This window comes from Diadema antillarum, unplaced genomic scaffold (genome assembly GCF_040938485.1).
Source record: "Diadema antillarum isolate AM-2024a unplaced genomic scaffold, OU_Dant_1.0 scf00000076, whole genome shotgun sequence".
In the NCBI taxonomy this organism is placed as follows: Eukaryota; Metazoa; Echinodermata; class Echinoidea; order Diadematoida; family Diadematidae; genus Diadema; species Diadema antillarum.
Window position 1 is genome coordinate 548,581 of NW_027270965.1, and position 19,109 is coordinate 567,689.

Here is a 19,109-nt window from a genome sequence, read left to right on the forward strand (position 1 = left end):
AGTAGCGGCTGATATTATATTAATATGATTGGTCAATATTATTTGATAATAGAATGTGACCACCAATAGTCGAAGAATAGGATTGTCTGCATGTCGGCTGACGACTCATTTTTTTTTTGATTTGTCTCATCTGGGAGAACAATTTTTTCTCTGCCTACAGTCACATGGATGATATTCGCAAACTTTTTGAACCATATATATATATGTATATAATATACATAAAAATGTAAATGTATATACATATATATATGTATATATAATCATGTTGATAAGGTAGTCCACGTTTGGGCGAGATAAAAAGATAAGTAACAAAACTGCAATAAAGTTCATGCTGTATTCACCAACGGTTTATTTCTTCACAAGAAATAAACCGTTGGTGAATACAGCATGAACTTTGTTGCAGTTTTGTTACTTTCTTTATTCCCTTTTTTTTAGACCTGTGCTTTATCCATCGTGAAGTATATACATGTTTTGTCTGATACTTCTGTAGAGCATGCCAAAATGATCCTAATCATTAAATTTGTGTTTCTTTCTCTGATTTTTACCCTTGTGCATCTCTAACCCTCTCTTATTTTGATCACTTTTGAACATTTTCAAGTCCGAGAATTTTTATTTTCATGCTTAGAGCTTACTAGCCCATTGTCAGTGAAGTGTAAAAATGGGGAAATATTTTTAACCTACTTTAATTTACTTTTTTTTTTGGGGGGGGGGGGTTCAGCTGGGCTGTCAAATTGGACAATCGAGTTTATTTGCAACTAAAACAAAAAGAGAAGAAAAAATTATTAGGTAATAACAACTACGAAAATCATTCAGGTAAAGAATATTTCTGAAATGATTTGTGATGCTTAATGTGCACTTAAATATATACACTCAGCAAAAAACAAAACAAAAGAAAGACAGAAATTTAACACTTTTTCGAGTTCATGATTTATTACTTTTTCTCTCATTTCACTTGAATTTTGAAGTGACAGAAAATTCTTCATTTTCCTCCATCATCTTTAGCTTTCATTGTTATTTTGGGCTTCAAAGATATGACATTGTAATGAGACCACAGGTATATCTTTGCAATTGAATTCATGCTTTTTAGTGTGATGAATTTGTCTTTTGTTCTAATATGTTGTATCATTAGAAAGCATTTACGTATGAATAACAACTTGTTCATGTTTATATAATACATTAACATTTAGCCAAAAATTCTATGCTTTCTTTTTCTGAGTGTACTTCCACCTACTTTTGTGATTTTTCAGCTGGGCTGTCACATGGGACAACATAGTTTGTTTGCAAATAAAATACGAAAACAACATAAAGGAAAATATACTATAGTACGTAATAGGAACCAGGAAAGTCACTCAGATGAAAAATAATTTCTGAAAAGATCAAACCAAAACAAACTTACTAGGAAGTTAGGGGGCTGATTTCGCTTCTTTCTGGTTGCTTTTGGCACAGTCTCTACTACCTTCTTCTTTGCCTTCTGGGACCGGAAATTCCTTAGATTTACCTGCTCTTCATCACTAGACGAAAGGTGTGCCTGTGATGGAGATATTTGCATGGGGGCCTCGCCTCCCTTCTTGCTCATTTTGCGTTTCATTGGCATGACGCTCGCGGAAAGTGTCGACATTTTCGTGTCTGGATCACAAAATTTCCGCATAGGTTCCGGACACTTGCATATATAGATCCGCATCGGCTCCGCGCTGTCCTAAAACATTCCTGGTGTCTTCCGCTTTCATTCGGGAAGCTTCCCCACACCGCGGGATTCTTTCCGGAGCGTGTGCGGAAGGAGCGGAAGGGTTCCGGACAAGCGGAACATCCTCAGGACATCGTCAGGACAAGTCGCCGAAGGTGTCAGGAAGTTCATTTCCGCGTCCAAATTTTGGTCTCGATCAAAATTTGGACGCGGAAATTTTTCTCTCTCCCGAAGGTGCGGAAACGCCCGGACATGTTTAGGACAGTGAGCGGACACGTTCAGGAACGTGCGGACAGGTTCCCGAAGGAGTGCGGAATACCAAGTTTGCATTCCGGGGCTTGTCCGCGTCTTGTCCGCGCCCTAGTGGACGCCTGGTCTAAGTAACATGAAAATTGTCAGAAATTCGGGTTGGATATCTATGTACATTTCTATTACACACAAATATATTATCAAAAATGGGGGGGGGGGTAACAAATTAAAGACAAATTTGAACATGAAAGATGCCGTTTGCAGAGTGTTTATATCACATGCTTTTAAAGTGTTGAGTTGATGGAATAGACAATGATAGAGGATCCGTGTTGGCAAGATAATGGGAACCAGTACAGATACGAAGGGCTTTCTTTTGTAAATGTAAAATCACATTAGTGTTTAATTTAGAGCTATTCCCCCAGACTATATTGCGATAGGAAATATGTGGAAGAAGAAAAAGTGTGTGAGGTGGGAGATAATGTTTAAGTTAATAAAGAATACCGATGACTCTAGATATGGGAAAAAAATTCTTTTGAATAATGTATTTTCCAATAAGATTCCTATCCAAATAAACGCCGAGACATTTAGTGGAATCCTTTTATTCAAGACGTATAAAATAAATTTTGATGGTTAAATTTGTAGAATCTGGTATACTTTTTGCTGTAAAATGAATAGAATTGTAATGAGTAGAATGTAAAATGAATCTTATTAATATTTAATGATAATTTATTGCTATCAAACCACTGTTTTACTTTATTAAGTTCAGTGTTTAACGTGTTGACTAGTGTGGAAAGACATGTGTGGGAATAAAAGATATTGGTGTCATCTGCAAACAGAATAAAAGATATCAAGGAGGAAGAACGAACAACATCGTTAGTATATATGAAGAATAATAATGGTCCAAGAATCTAAACTTGTGGGACGACATCAACTGGTAAATTGCATGAAGATTCTGATTTAAAAACAACATATGTGACACTGCACCTCAAAACAAACAAAAAGTCGCCAGACATGAATTTTTAGTTAAGACCATATTCTGAAAGAGCAGACTTTAAGCTTTAAAATGATGTATAACTCAAATCAAATGGACTCTCCTAACCTATCTAAATATTGGAAAGAAAGCACAAACTCAGGAAAAGTGTGAACTGAGAAAAGAGGCTCTGAAGTACAGTGTCTATTCAAGCGCTTAATCTTTACCAAACCCTGCTGGCTGTGCGATGAATGGGACAAAAAACAGGAAGTAAACCACCAGAGTAACAACAATGAAGGGATTATCAGATTAAACTGAAATTAGGCATGCCTCATTAACACATTCTGTCCATAATCAATGCCAACTTTCAAAGCAGCAGCACTACCCTTTCAAAAGTTATTAGAGTTGAAAGTGAAGAGTGTGGACAAGGTTTTTCAGAAATGAAAAAGGGATTCTAAAGACACATCTAATCACACTATTCTACCAGAAATGTTCGAGATAAACTGCTAAAAAACACACTTTCCCGCCCGTTTTATGATACCAAATTTTAGCATAATGTAAAAGAAGACCCGCTCTTTCAGGAAATATGAAAAAGTCAAGTTCGGCTAGGTTGACCCATTTCACTTATTTTCTGTCTTCACGCAAAATCAGTGTGTGCGACTTTATGTTCGTTTTGAGGTGCACGGTCACATATTGACTTCGGTTAGAGAGATAGCTAGTAAACCAGGAAAGCGCAACGCCTCTTACACCATACGCATATAATTTATATAATAGAATATCGTGATCAAGGGTGTCAAATGCCTTGCTTAAAGGTAGGGGATACCTTTTACAGACCTCCCAAAATGCAGCAAAACATTAAACATGAACCTCAGGGGACTTGTTTAGGCCACTGCTGAGAAATTTGGAAGTCAACAGTTATCTACAATTTGAATAATGCACAAAACTCAACTACTCAGTAGTTCTGTGCGTCAGCCACACTTAAGCCTTTTTGTTGCAGTCTTCTGTATTTTTCATCTATAAACACAAATCTAAAAGTGTAAGAGCTGATGTAATAACATATAGAGTGTGTGGCAAGAATGTATATAGAAATGTTTGTAAGTTTTGATGAACTTTCTTCACAAAATATACATGATGGACACACATGCAGTGCATGGGGTCTGCAAAGGTAGCCTAGTAATGTACTGGAATTTACGGTGAGCCCCGAAAAAAATTCAATTCAAAATCTAACGGTCAATAAAAATGTACTAAATGTTACCTTCCACTTTCAATACTTTACGGGAGTTTCTAAAATGATACTCTCTTCAACATACCACTGTATTTATACAACTCTTCATTTAAGGCCTGCAAATGGGATTCCCTTCCTTTAAGTCCATAAAAACTCCGATGATTTTTTTTTTTCGGCCAACGAATGGGATATGGCATCGTATAGAGAAATAATAGCAGAGTCTGTAGAGTATTTCTTCCGGGAGCCATACTGGTTTGGTACAAGTAATTCGTTACAATAAAAAGATGAGTATAATCTATTCAATTTTTCCAATATTTTTGATAATGTTGGCTAATAAATATATGGGACGGTAATTACTAATTAAATGAGGGTCATTTTTTTTAGATATTGGAATAACTTTGGCAACCTTAAATAAATCAGGATAAGAACCACTCAGAAGCGATAAATCAAAAACATAAGCTAGGGGAGAAGCTAAAATATAAATAAGTTATGGGGAAAAATCGCTCGCGGCGGCCTTCAACCTTGAATTCTCATGCAGTCTTCTGAGCCATCTTTAACTCCTTTATCCCCGATCTTCGCTCATGACATGGATTGAACCCTTGCCCTCCTCAGTGACAGTGCAGTGCTCAACAAACCACTCCGCCATGGTATCTCCCAACTACTAGTAAAATAAACACCCATAAGCACCAAACATACACACATCATCATCATCATCATCATCATTGCACTCACCACCGTCATAGACAAATGGTCTCTGTCGGTATACACACCTTGATGTTCTCGATCAAGGTCTGGTTTTCCGGGACGCCTTCGACGATTGCAATCAGGACGTCAGAGTAACCACCATTCTCGAGTTTGATCGGAAATTTTTCTCCCTGGCTGGCCACCATATCTGCAGCCAGTCCGACGAAAAAGAGGCAGGTGGCACAGATTTCACAGAATTTCATTTCCCCCCTAGAATGTTAGCAGTTATCAAAGGTTTTTGCTTATAGATGGCGAGAGACTAGTACATGTATACCTTTCATACCAAACTTCTCCAGACGTCACCCGAGCGCACTCTAGACGGACGTCTGCCTGGGGTGTGATTCGTTAAGTGAACACGACGTGCGAGCAGAGCACCGTTTCACAGTCACACCGCAACACCGCTGTTAATGAGCTCAAATCAAAAATTTATCGTAGGCGCAGGTTTTTGCGCATGTCCTTCTCGGCACCCGAGATTCTGCGAAATATTCAGAGACGAAAAAAAAAAAGTTCTTGCTGCATTAGTTATCGCTGTATACTAGTTTGCTGGTACATATACATGATTGTGTATCCTATAGTCATAAGTACATTGCATACTAATTGCACACACAAAAAAGGTGTGCACATGTGCTTCGCTCTAGGTAAAGTACATTGACTCGAGAAAAGATTTGTTTACATGACTAAAAGGGGAACACCCACTCCAATGTTGTAGTTGACGTTGTGCTTCGCTCTATGTAAAGTGCATTCACTCGAGGAAAGTTTGGTTTACATAACTAAAAGGGGAACACCCACTTCAATATTGTTAGTTGACGTAATGCTTTGAGAGTGCATGCCATAATGTTTATGAGATTATCATTAATACAGGGTCCATCCATTTCTGTGGATAGATTTGTTTTATTTTTGTCTCTTTTTTTTTGTAATGACTACTTTAGATCTAGACAGTTTCTACACAATGAATATCTCTTTATCAGATTGGATATACTGTGTGTATGTTATACGAACTGTGTCGCGATCCAACTACATTTATGGCATCTTGTAGCCTCGATCTGAACAATTGGAAATGAAATTCGTTTGGCATGGAAAAGAATTGAATAACATGTTTGACACATGCATAACATTCAGTTGTGAAAATTATTATTGTAAAAGTATCTGATCCTCACATTAAGTCACCATCTTAGGCCTAGACAATCTACACGAAATAATGCATGGGCTCATTTATACACGTGCTGCTTGCATATCACACCCTATACTTAATGATGATGATTATTATTTGAGCCATAATTCAAAGATAAATGCCTAAGTGCGCAATAAATTATCCTCTTTGATCTGTCCTTCATTTCAACAGGACACATCAGACCACAACGACAGACCGCTTCTCCATCGGCTAGATATACAGACATGTCCTGCAGCAGACCAAATAAAGTTCTGATCATTGGAGACTCAATTTTGCGAGACTTAGAAGAATATCTCCTACATCTTGACGTTGACTAAATTTTCAGTGTTCTCTGTTTTCCGGGGGCAACTGTAGAGACGATTCGTACATCAATCAGAGAGAAATTACATGATATTGTATTTGACGAAGAACTTGATTATGTCTTTGTGCATGTTGGAACAAACAACTTGAAGTTCGGCTTATGGGAGAGAGAGGAGAAGCATTATCTGAATCTCTTTCATACACTGTCGGAACTATTCAGATCTGCATCTATTGTATTTTCTGGAATTCTTCCCCGTTGGGACTCGCAGGAATTGTATGAACGCTCACTAATATTCAATTGTGGACTTGAATTATTATGTAAAAGATTAGGATGTGAGTACGTCGACTTTTCTCGCGACTTCGTTGATTCTGTTTACTTGTTCTTTAAAGATGGACTGCATCTCCTGCCACCAGGCAAGGCATTTCTAGCGTTTTCTTTAGATTTGTACCTTTTTCATAAATTTCGTGAATGTTCGTCAGCTAGTAGATCTACTTCATTTCGAAAATGGATACCTAATGAACTGAGAAACAGTGTGCAGCTTTGAAGCAAAAGAGCAAGAAAGAGCCATGGAAGGAGATGGATTTGGACTTGTATGTGTACACGAGGAGGGAGAGATACGGCAAGCAGCGCGGCGGTTTAACAGACACCAAAAAAGAAAAAGAAAATGGAATCAAAAGAAACTACAAACGAAATGGACATCCCCAGGGTTTATCAATCCCCGCAGGTATTCGTATGTGCCAGATCCGCCGAAATTGCCTCCACATCAGCACATTGGTAGGAAGATAGTTTCCTTCATCCCCTTCCGTGAAATCAATGTTGCTCGTTATGATAGGATAATCTCAAAAACACAACTTCCATGCCAACGATCTCCCTACATCCAAAGAAAAAGGGCAATAAAAAGCGGACGAAGCGAAGAAAGCGAACTGTCCGTCGGCGTAGGAAAAGGAAGGTATCTTTATTTTCAATAACTTTCAGAGTTCTAAATGATCAATGTTGACACATTTGACTTCTTAAATTTGACATGAAAGCAAAGTTATGTATTCTAGATTAAATCATGTTATTATTTAACATTTTAATGCCTTTATTCACTCAAAGAAACCAGTGGTGATATATGTAGGGCCTTCACCAATATGATTTTATACAATCTGTTACAATTTTCAAACAACTAAATTTAGAGTTTTCAGGTTCATTATTCTGATGACTTACATGCAAACATTCATGTCAAGTTAGAGGGAAATTTCCAAATAAATCACTCAATATTTTCTGACCCATTCATGGATTCCTCCAGCTCCACTAGTACGAATACGACAATGCTGAGAAAATTTTTGAGTTTGCAACCTTTTTTGACAGTAATCTGCATACTAATTACTAAAGTCTTTGAGTAACTTATCAAAACAATATATACCGTAAACACATAAAATTGAACCTTCAACAACAATTCATCCTGCAATTGATATTCAGTACAATGTTAAATGAAATATCATCTTACACCACGGTTTTTGGGGGCAATATCATTCTCATCACAACGTAAATTACTGTGAAATACATACCTTTTGAAGAGCTACCGAGTGTACATTCTGAAAAATTACCACGTTTACATTATGTTCTTTTTGTATGGTATAGCACCCATCCAACTCCAGTAATTCTTCAGAAATCCAGACGGATCTAACGAGCATCTTGACAACTTCTCTATCACCGACCATGATGTCCAGGGACAATGTCCAGCCATCTGGTAGACCACCAGATTCATCCTCCGACACCTTGCCAACTTCTCCATCGTCGACCATGATGTCCAGGGACGATGTCCAGCCATCTGGTAGACCACCAGATTCATCCTCCGACACCTTGGCAACTATTCCATCGCCGACCATGATGTCCAGGGACGATGTCCAGCCCTCTGGTAGGCCACCAGATTCATCCGCCGTCATCTTCACAACTTCTCCATCGCCGACCATGATGTTCAGCGACGATGTCCTGCCTCTGGTAGGTCATCAGATTCATCCTCCGACATTTTAACAACTTCTCCATCGCCGACCATGATGTCCAGCGACGATGTCCAGCCATCTGGTAGACCACCAGATTCACCCTCCGACAACGTGCCAACTTCTCCATCGCCGAGCATGATATCCAGCGACGATGTCCAGCCCTCTGCTATACCGTCAGATACACCCTCCGACACGTGCCAACTTCTCCATCGCCGACCATGATGTCGAGCGAAGATGTCCAGACCACTTGTAGGCCACCAGATTCACCCTTCAACATCTTGACAACTTCTCCATCGTCGACCATAACGTCCAGCGACGATGTCCAGCCATCTGGTAGGCCACCAGATTCACGCAGCAGCCAGGCTTTATTTTCTTAACCTTTCCATCACACTTTCACGTCTGTACTATCATTGGGGTGAAAAAAAGACCCATACCTGCTTGTTAAAAGCAGGAATGCGGTTCGTGTAAAATATGTAATTGTAAATCTGTTAGATATGTTCATTTATCAGCAATTACCTGGTAGATCAAAAGAATTAATTGAACTCATAATGCATTTGTGTGATGTTGAACGAGAAAGTTGCATTTGGTTAAAGTGCATGGCAAAATGCACTAAAAAACTTAAGAATCCCACCTACAATCCAAAAAAAAAAAAAAAATAGGAAGAAAGAAAGGACAGAGTGTTTCTTGTCATAATCATGACATTTGCTCAAACACGTCTCAGAGAGACTGTCACTGCAGCATTGTTTTTCTGTAGAATCTATTCCAGACACAGTACCATTATGTATGAAACACAGAACGGAATTATCGCATTTTGTAGACTGGGAATCCTGCTCAGTTTGTGAAAATAACCTTAGGACAGAAGACAAAAGATATTCATATTCCTCCGTAATCGATATAGATATGGACAGACTCTTGAAAATCAATGAAAATTTGACCTTAAATGAAGATAGCATATTATGTAGCCCGTGTTACAGATACTGTTTAAAGCTCATGAATAAACCAGCATCTTCAACTGATGAGCTACAAGATACTTTACAAAAAGAGGCTGCACAATATGCAGAAGCTGACCAGGAAACAATACAACTGAGAGTTATGTGTGATGCTTTCCTTTATGCATGCAAATTATGCAAAGATGATGGATGTTTCTTGTTTGTAAAAGTGTACGACTACTATGACAGTGTCCGAAATTAAGAAGCTCTGTAAGGAAGATTTTAATCATCACAATATGCAAAAAAGCCCATCGTATATAAATGGTAGAATAATTCATAAGTTTGGTGATCTGTTGCATTCACATCGAATTGCACGAAAGCACGGACTGTTTTATTATCATTCGAATCTATCACATGATGACATATTAAATGCCTGGCATTTGTCACACTCAAAACTTCACATGATCCAAAGAAGCGAAGGAAGTGACGATGTCGAGATGACAGAAGGAGAATCTCAGTTGTCTGCTGATACACAATCTGATGTTAACACACAGTTTAGAAACATAACATCGTACTGCAATGATTCTTTACGCAAACAAGGAAAGCGCATTACCAGCGCTTTTGTCTCTAACCCAATGTCCTTAGCTGAATTCGAATTTCAGACTGCATATAAGTTATTCAACCCCCTTATTTGGAACATTGTTTGTATGATAACAGCTTGTCCGGAGGAGATCAAATTTTCAGACAGATATAGATATATGCAAAGAATATATCCAATTTCCTTCTGAAGAAGGGCATTCATATCATAGGAGAAAACAGAGAAGAGCTGCAACTATAATATCTCTTTTACAATATTGGTAATGCATGAGGACAATAACTATCCCCTGCAAATCATAGTTGCAAACTGCGTGAAAAGAATGCCCCATTCAACGAAGTTACTGAGAATTTTAAACCATATTCGATTTGCTTGGTCGGAGAGCACTTTAGACAGATTCTTGCAGGATATTCATGACAAGCGCACTGAATCTGGACCTTTAACTGAACTTAAACCTTCTGCATTTACTATAGTGTCCAAAGATGATATTGATGTTCTCACTCCATATGCGGCAGTTACGGTCGAAGTTGGCACGGGACGTCAATTATGGCTCAGCAACCTAAACCCAAATCTGAATGGTTATACGAACATGAGCAACTACATGTACTATGCAAAGATTCTGACAGGTCGCATGATGAGGAAAACTCCTTTACACCACCTAACATAGAGAATAGTCAAACACAATCTTCCGTTCCAGTTAAAAAAACCAAAAGTTCGAAGAAGACTAGCCGAATTTGATCTCGTTGTACCATTTCATCAAACATTTGATATTCCTGTATTTACAACCTCTATCAGACCACAACGTAATGAGCAACACTTTTCATTAACTGATTCAGAAATTAAAGCCGAACTACCAGTTTATGAGGAAGCATTTTCGATATGTTGTAGAAAGATTCTATTACATAAGAAATAACATTCCTAGTATAATTCCAAGTTTCAAATGCAAAGTAGCCCTACAAGATTCGAAAGAAGTTGAGAAATCAAAGTTTTCTTACATGTTGAAAAAGCAGATTCTCCTGAAACAATGAAACGTTCACTTGGCCTTTTATACGAGGTGTGTCAGAAAGTTCCAGGACTGGTACAATAGAAAATTCATTTCAAACCCAAACTTCAGCGACGATGTCCTGCCTCCACTGGTAGACCACCAGATTCATCCTCCGACATTTTGACAACTTCTCCATCGCCGACCATGATGTCCAGCGACGATGTCCAGCCATCTGGTAGACCACCAGATTCACCCTCCGACACCGTGCCAACTTCTGACCATGATGTCGAGCGAAGATGTCCAGCCATCTGGTAGGCCACCAGATTCACGCAGCAGCCAGGCTTTATCTTCTTTACCTTCCCATCACACTTTCACGTCTGTACTATCATTGGGGTGAAAAAAGACCCATACCTGCTTGTTAAAAGCAGGAATGCGGTCCGTGTAAAATATGTATTGTAAATCTGTTAGAAATGTTCATTTATCAGCAATTACCTGGTAGATCAAAAGAATTAATTGAATTCATAATGCATTTATGTGATGTTGAACGAGAAAGTTGCATTTGGTTAAAGTGCATGGCAAAATGCACTAAAAAACTTAAGAATCCCACCTACAATCCAAAAAAAAAAAAAATAGGAAGAAAGAAAGGACAGAGTGTTTCTTGTCATAATCATGACATTTGCTTAAACACGTCTCAGAGAGACTGTCACTGCAGCATTGAAACTTTTAATGCTTGTTTTTCTGTAGAATCTATTCCAGACACAGTACCATTATGTATGAAACACAGAACGGAATTATCGCATTTTGTAGACTGGGAATCCTGCTCAGTTTATGAAAATAACCTTAGGACAGAAGACAAAAGATATTCATATTCCTCCATAATCGATATAGATATGGACAGACTCTTGAATATCAATGAAAATTTGACCTTAAATGAAGATAGCATATTATGTAGCCCGTGTTACAGTTACTGTTTAAAGCACATGAATAAACCAGCATCTTCAACTGATGAGCTACAAGATACTTTACAAAAAGAGGCTGCACAATATGCAGAAGCTGACCAGGAAACAATACAACTGAAAGTTATGTGTGATGCTTTCCTTTATGTATGTAAATTATGCAAAGATGATGGATGTTTCTTGTTTGTAAAAGTGTGCGACTACTATGACAGTGCCCGAAATTAAGAAGCTCTGTAAGGAAGATTTCAATCATCACAATATGCAAAAAAGCCCATCGTATATAAATGGTAGAATAATTCATAAGTTTGGTGATCTGTTGCATTCACATCGAATTGCACGAAAGCACGGATTGTTTTATTATCATTCGAATCTATCACATGATGACATATTAAATGTCTGGCATTTGTCACACTCAAAACTTCACATGATCCAAAGAAGCGAAGGAAGTGACGATGTCGAGATGACAGAAGGAGAATCTCAGTTGTCTGCTGATACACAATCTGATGTTAACACACAGTTTAGAAACATAACATCGTACTGCAATGATTCTTTACGCAAACAAGGAAAACGCATTACCAGCGCTTTTGTCTCTAACCCAATGTCCTTAGCTGAATTCGAATTTCAGACTGCATATAAGTTATTCAACCCATTTATTTGGAACATTGTTTGTATGATAACAGCTTGTCCGGAGGAGATCAAATTTTCAGACAGATATAGATATATGCAAAGAATATATCTAATTTCCTTCTGAAGAAGGGCATTCATATCATAGGAGAAAACAGAGAAGAGCCGCAACTATATTTCTTTTACAATTGGTAATGCATGAGGACAATAACTATCCCCTGCAAATCATAGTTGCAAACTGCGTGAAAAGAATGCCCCATTCAACGAAGTTACTGAGAATTTTAAACCATATTCGATTTGCTTGGTCGGAGAGCACTTTAGACAGATTCTTGCAGGATATTCATGACAAGCGCACTGAATCTGGACCTTTAACTGAACTTAAACCTTCTGCATTTACTATAGTGTCCAAAGATAATATTGATGTTCTCACTCCATATGCGGCAGTTACGGTCGAAGTTGGCACGGGACGTCAATTATGGCTCAGCAACCTAAACCCAAATCTGAATGGTTATACGAACGTGAGCAGCTACATGTACTATGCAAAGAATCTGACAGGTCGCATGATGAGGAAAACTCCTTTACACCACCTAACATAGAGAATAGTCAAACACAATCTTCCGTTCCAGTTAAAAAAACCAAAAGTTCGAAGAAGACTAGCCGAATTTGATCTCGTTGTGCCATTTCATCAAACATTTGATATTCCTGTATTTACAACCTCTATCAGACCACAACGTAATGAGCAACACATTTCATTAACTGATTCAGAAATTAAAGGCGAACTACCAGTTTATAAGGAAGCATTTTCGATATGTTGTAGAAAGATTATATTACGTAAGAATAACATTCCTAGTATAATTCCAAGTTTCAAATGCAAAGTAGCCCTACAAGATTCGAAGGAAGTTGAGAAATCAAAGTTTTCTTACATGTTGAAAAAGCAGATTCTCCCGAAACAATGAAACGTTCACTTGGCCTTTTATACGAGGTGTGTCAGAAAAGTTCCAGGACTGGTAAAATAGAAAATTCATTTCAAACCCAAACTTCAAACTTAGAGATTTCCCCTTCAAAGTAATCTATCTGGAGTATGTAACTGTGATATTAGCTCTCTACAGCCATCAGATTTTTTCTACACAATTTTATACACACATCCTCTGTTTCACGTCGTTCCGCAATGAGCATAGAGCAATGAACAAACTTGAAGTTTCTGGTAGGGTTGGGCAGCTCTGTCGAAGCGCTGAAAGTGCTGCAGCAAGTCTACGGAGGTTATACGAATTCATGTACTTGTGTTTTTGAGTGGTGCAAGAGGTTTAACGAAGGATTAGAAAACGTGGAAGATGACCCCATAGGGGCGGAAGGCCCTCAACAACCAGGACTAAAGTCAACATTGAGCGCGTCAGGCAGATGGTGCGTGGCAATTGTTGGCTGACTTTTCGAATAATGGCAAATGAGCTAGGCATGAATCGGGACAGCGTCTGGAAGATTCTTACTGAAGATCTAGACATGCGGAAAATCTGTGCAAAGATGGTGCCAAAACTCATGAGTGATGACCAGAAGAATCAACGCATTCAACTTTGCCAGGACATCATCAAGCGCCTTGAAACTTGAAACCAAACCAGACTTGCTAGGGAGAGTCATTTAATACCAGTCATCACCTAAGTCCTGGTCGTTGAGGGCCTTCTGCTCCCGGGGTCATCTTCCACGTCCTCTCATCCTTCTTTAAACCTCTTGCAACACTTAAAAACACACGAGCGTGACATCTTCTCGTCTTCGTAGACTCGCTGCAGCACTTTCAGCACTTCTTATAGAGTTCCCCAACCTTACCAGAAACTTCAAGTTTGTCCGTTGGTCTGTGCTCATTACGGAACGACGTGAAACAGAGGATGTGTATATAAAATTAATAAGAAAAATTCTGCTTGCTGTAGAGAGCTAAGATCACAGTTACATACTCAAGATAGATTACTTTGAAGGTGAAATCTCTTAGTTTGTAGTTTGGATTTGAAATAAATCTTTTATGACACCAGTCCTGGAACTTTTCTGACACACCTCGTATGATACGTTTAAAGTTGGAAAAGACATAATCACATACAGTGTAGTTGGGGATGGTGCAACAATTCGACTTCTTGTTAATCTTAAAGGTAGGGGATACCTTTTACAGAACTCCCAAAATGCAGCAAAACATTAAATATGAACCTCAGGGGACTTGTTTAGGCCACTGCTTAGAAATTTGGAAGTCAACAGTTATCTGCAATTTGAATAATGCACAAAACTCAACTACTCAGTAGTTCTGTGTGTCAGCCACACTTTAGCCTTTTTGTTGCAGTCTTCTGTATTTTTTATCTATAAACACAAATCTAAAAGTATAAGAGCTGATGTAATAACATATAGAGTGTGTGGCAAGAATGTATATAGAAATGTTTGTAAGTTTTGATGAACTTTATTCACAAAATATACATGATGGACACACATGCAGTGCATGGGTAATGTACTGGAATTTACGGTGAGCCCCGAAAAAAATTCAATTCAAAATCTAACGGTCAATAAAAATGTACTAAATGTTACCTTCCACTTTCAATACTTTATGGGAGTTTCTAAAATGATACTCTCTTCAACATACCACTGTGTTTACACAACTCTTCATTTAAGGCATGCAAATGGGATTCCCTACCTTTAAGAAAGAATTTGGAGAATCTTTAGATTGGGTTATCCCATACTCAGGCGATTGGCATGTACTCAAGAATTATCAGGAAATTTTAATTGTATTGTGGGACGCTGGGTTAAAAGATGTTGCAAAGTTAACACACAAACTGTCCACATTGTCAAGCTTAGGGAATTATTCGAATTTTAACCGTATACACACCAATTTCTGTTACAAGTGTTTGAAGCCATTTTTATGGTACAGCTAAGTTGTTTTCTGTCATACAAAGAAAGGATATGTGATGGCTTCAGTGGAGAAGAATTCATTCAAAAGGTTGGCGAAGTTGTTTCTTGTCTAAGACATGAAGATGGGGTATATAAAGGTGTGTCTGAATTTCTAAAACAACAAAGGCATTTTCAGACACAAATTCTAAATGCTCTTCATGACGAGTTCCTAGTGTTTAGCAAAGAAATGTCTGCTAAACTCGAAACTTTTCGATTTTGGCATCAATTTCTCTCAAGAGACTGCTTATGTTACATTAATCTACACTTAGCAATTCGAACAGGTAATTGGAATCTTAGAATTGCTGCCCTCAAATCTATGGCTCCAATTTTTCATGCCTTTGATAGACAGAATTACTCATTTTTTAATCCATTACATTTCAGTTCAGTACAATATGTCAGTCTGTACAGTCTGCCAGAGTATGTTATTTGGCACTTAAGAAAAGGAGTATTTGTATCCAGTGTGACAGGAACAAATTTCTCAAAGGTTGCATGGGATGAATGTCACGAAATGTTGATTAACAAAGATTGTAAAAACAGTTTTTTCAGGACACTCACCACAACACATAGAAAAAACATGTGCAGCTCTTGAATTCCAAGCCAAAATAGTATCTAACTTTGAACCATGGGCGTAAATCCGGGGGGGGGGGGGGGGATGGGGGGGATATATCCCCCCCCCCCCCTGAAGTGGAGGAGGGGGGATGGCCTGTACAATCATTTCCCCTGAATTTTGAGAAAAAAATGGAGGAAGCAGAAATGTGATTGTATCAATTTTGGCATATTGCATGACGTTTAAATTGTACGCCGGCCTTCAGACAGGTAACAGAGCTGAACAGTATTCTATCTTGTAGGAAAATGTATACATATCAAATTTTCTCAAGCGCTCACTCGCTTCGCTCGCTCGCGAAAAAGTAACATCGACATACACTGTAAGGTATGGCTCAGACGTTAACAACGTCAAATAGTATAGGCCTAGATGTAAACATGCTATGACGCGAGTAACTGGGGACCATCTGCAAAATATGTACGAAAACAAACAAACAAACAATAACAAAAACTATATCGCCATAATTGAACCCCCTCCATTTCCTGAATCATTCCTGAGAAACGACAGTGACATGGTGACTCAGTCAGGATACATCTATGGGCATACCCGGGGAAGATCAGGGGCGTCGAATCTATAGCTATAGAGATATATATATCGGGGGGGGGGGGGGGCGGGGCAAAGGGGCATTTGCCCCACCCCTACGGAAGTGTTTAGTCAGACAAATCATTATCCCCCAAGCAATTCCCGAGATGAGGACAAACCTCGAACTTTCTTAATGGAAAATTGTCCAAATATCGCCAGAACTATGCACCAGATCGTTGTATTGCAATCATAAACATGCAAAAGCTCCGCTATACAGGATCCCTTTCGATAGACTTTGTACACTTTTGAGATTGACGTATATTTCCCTAATTTATCAAAGAGTGGGCAGCAGATCTTTCACTTAACAAAAGCATCCTCATATGCAGAGGCGTCGATGGGGGGGGGGATGGTTCCCCCATAAAAGTGGGACAAACAAAAGCGAAAAATATAGCTACAAACGGCAGTTTTTGTAGTGTAAAATGTCAAAATTTTAAAGCTCCCTCGCTCCGCTCGTTCGCATTTAATCGCTATGCCATTCTCCTAATGTTGCTGCCAGTGACTGACAGCAGTTGCGCCCGGTGCGCCCCCCCCCCCTTAATTTCCAAAGCGAAAAATATAGCTACAAAGGACAGTTTTGGGGACTGTAAAATGTCAAAATTTTGAAGATCACTCGCTTCGCTCGCTCGCATTAAATCACTGTGCCATTCTGCTGATGTTGCTGCTACTAATTGCCAGTAGTTTTCGCCCGGTGCGCCTCCTTAATTTCCAAAGCGAAAAAATACAGCCACAAACGACAGTTTTGGGGACTGTAAAATGTCAAATTTTTCAAGCTCACTCGCTTCGCTCGCTCGCATTTAATCGTTATGCCATTCCCCTGACTTTGCTGCCAGTAACTGCCAGCAATTTTCGCCCGGTGCGCCCTCCCTTAATTTCCAAAGCGAAAAAATACAGCCACAAAGGACAGTTTTGGGGACTGTAAAATGTCAAAATTTTCAAACTCGCTCGCTTCGCTCACTCGCATTCAATCGTTATGCCATTCTCCAGATGTTGCATGCTGCAAGTAATTGCCAGCAGTTGTGCCCGGTGAGCCCCCCCCCCCCCCCCTTAATTTCCAAAGCGAAAAATATAGCTACAAACGACAGTTTTGGGACTGTAAAAAGTCAAAATTTTCAAGCTCACTCGCTTCGCTCGCTCGCATTTAATCGTTATGCCATTCCCCTGATATTGCTGCCAGTAACTGCCAGCAGTTGCGCCCGGTGCGCCCCCTTTAATTTCCAAAGCGAAAAAAATACAGCCAAAAGCGGCAGTTTTTGGACTGTAAAATGTCAAAATTGTCAAGATCGCTCGCTTCGCTCGCTCGCATTTAATTGTTATGCCATTCTCCTGATGTTGCTGCCAGTAAATGCCAGTAGTTGCACCCGGTGCGGCCCCCCCCCCCCTTAATTTCCTAAACAAAAAAATACAGCCACAAACGGCAGTTTTTGGACTGTAAAATGCCAAAATTTTCAAGCTCGCTCGCTCCGCTCGCTCGCATTTAATCGATATACCATTCTCCTGATGTTGCTGCCAGTAACTGCCAGCAGTTATGCCCGGTGCGGCCCCCCTCTAATTTCCAAAGCGAAGAAGTATAGCTACAAACGGCAGTTTTTGGACTGTAAAGGTATTATGTCAAAATTTTCAAACTCGCTCGCTCCGCTCGCTCGCACTTAATCGCTATGCCATTCTCCTGATGTTGCTGCCAGTGATTGACAGCAGTTGCGCCCGGTGTGCCCTCCTTAATTTCCAAAGCGAAGAACATAGCTACAAACGGCAGTTTTTGGACTGTAAAATGTCAAAATTTTCAATGTAAGAAGATTTCACCGTGGGAGGGGGAAACCCCCTTAGACCATACCCTCCCCCCTCCCCCACGCTTGATTCGCTCCCTCACGATCTCATAACCGCTCCCCCTGAGATCAAATCCTGTCTACGCCGATGATAGGCCCCACTATTTAGTAGGCCTTCGCAGTGATGTCGCACAGGCGGAGCAAGAGCTGAAATACCACGATTTAGTCGTTCTATAATATATTGTGAATATTTCATTTTCTATTGTTTTTTTAAAGAAAAAAAAACAAAAATTTCACCAAAAGTGTGCACCAGATCGCTGAATTTCAGGTCTGAAAATGCAAAATCTTCCTCCTGTGGAAGAGGGATACGTATCTCCCCCCCCCCCCCATAAACACCCTCCCCCCGTTCGGTCGCTCCACTCCCTCTCACAGATATTTCAAAAACAAAAAATATCTTCATACTTTTAAGGTCTGATTTTCCGCCACAAGTCATCTGACAAGCAAAAAACAACAACAACAACAACAAGAACAAAAAGTCTTCATATTTTTGCTGCAAATTTCCTCCCACTTTATATTTCATGCAAAAGAGTGGGACATCCAATCCCTGTAAAGTGTGCGTGGGGGGGGGGGGGGGGGCACCAAGCTTCTCCCACCTCCCCCTCCCCCTTCCCCCCTCCCCCTCCCCCCTCCCCCTTCCCCCTCCCCCTCCCCCCAGGCTGCGCCGGTCCGGTTATGGGCATATAATCGTGGTGATGGTGACCATCCCCCCCCCCACACTCCTCAGTACGGATTTACGCCGTTGCTTTGAACAGCAAACAGACTCTCA

General features: G+C 39.6%; 2 pseudogenes; both read left to right on the forward strand.

Moving 5' to 3' along the window:
- Positions 1-8,383: 8,383 nt before the first annotated feature.
- On the forward strand, positions 8,384-11,153 carry LOC139717509 (uncharacterized; annotated as a pseudogene).
- Positions 11,154-11,362: 209 nt separating this feature from the next.
- On the forward strand, positions 11,363-12,534 carry LOC139717510 (uncharacterized; annotated as a pseudogene).
- Positions 12,535-19,109: the final 6,575 nt, after the last annotated feature.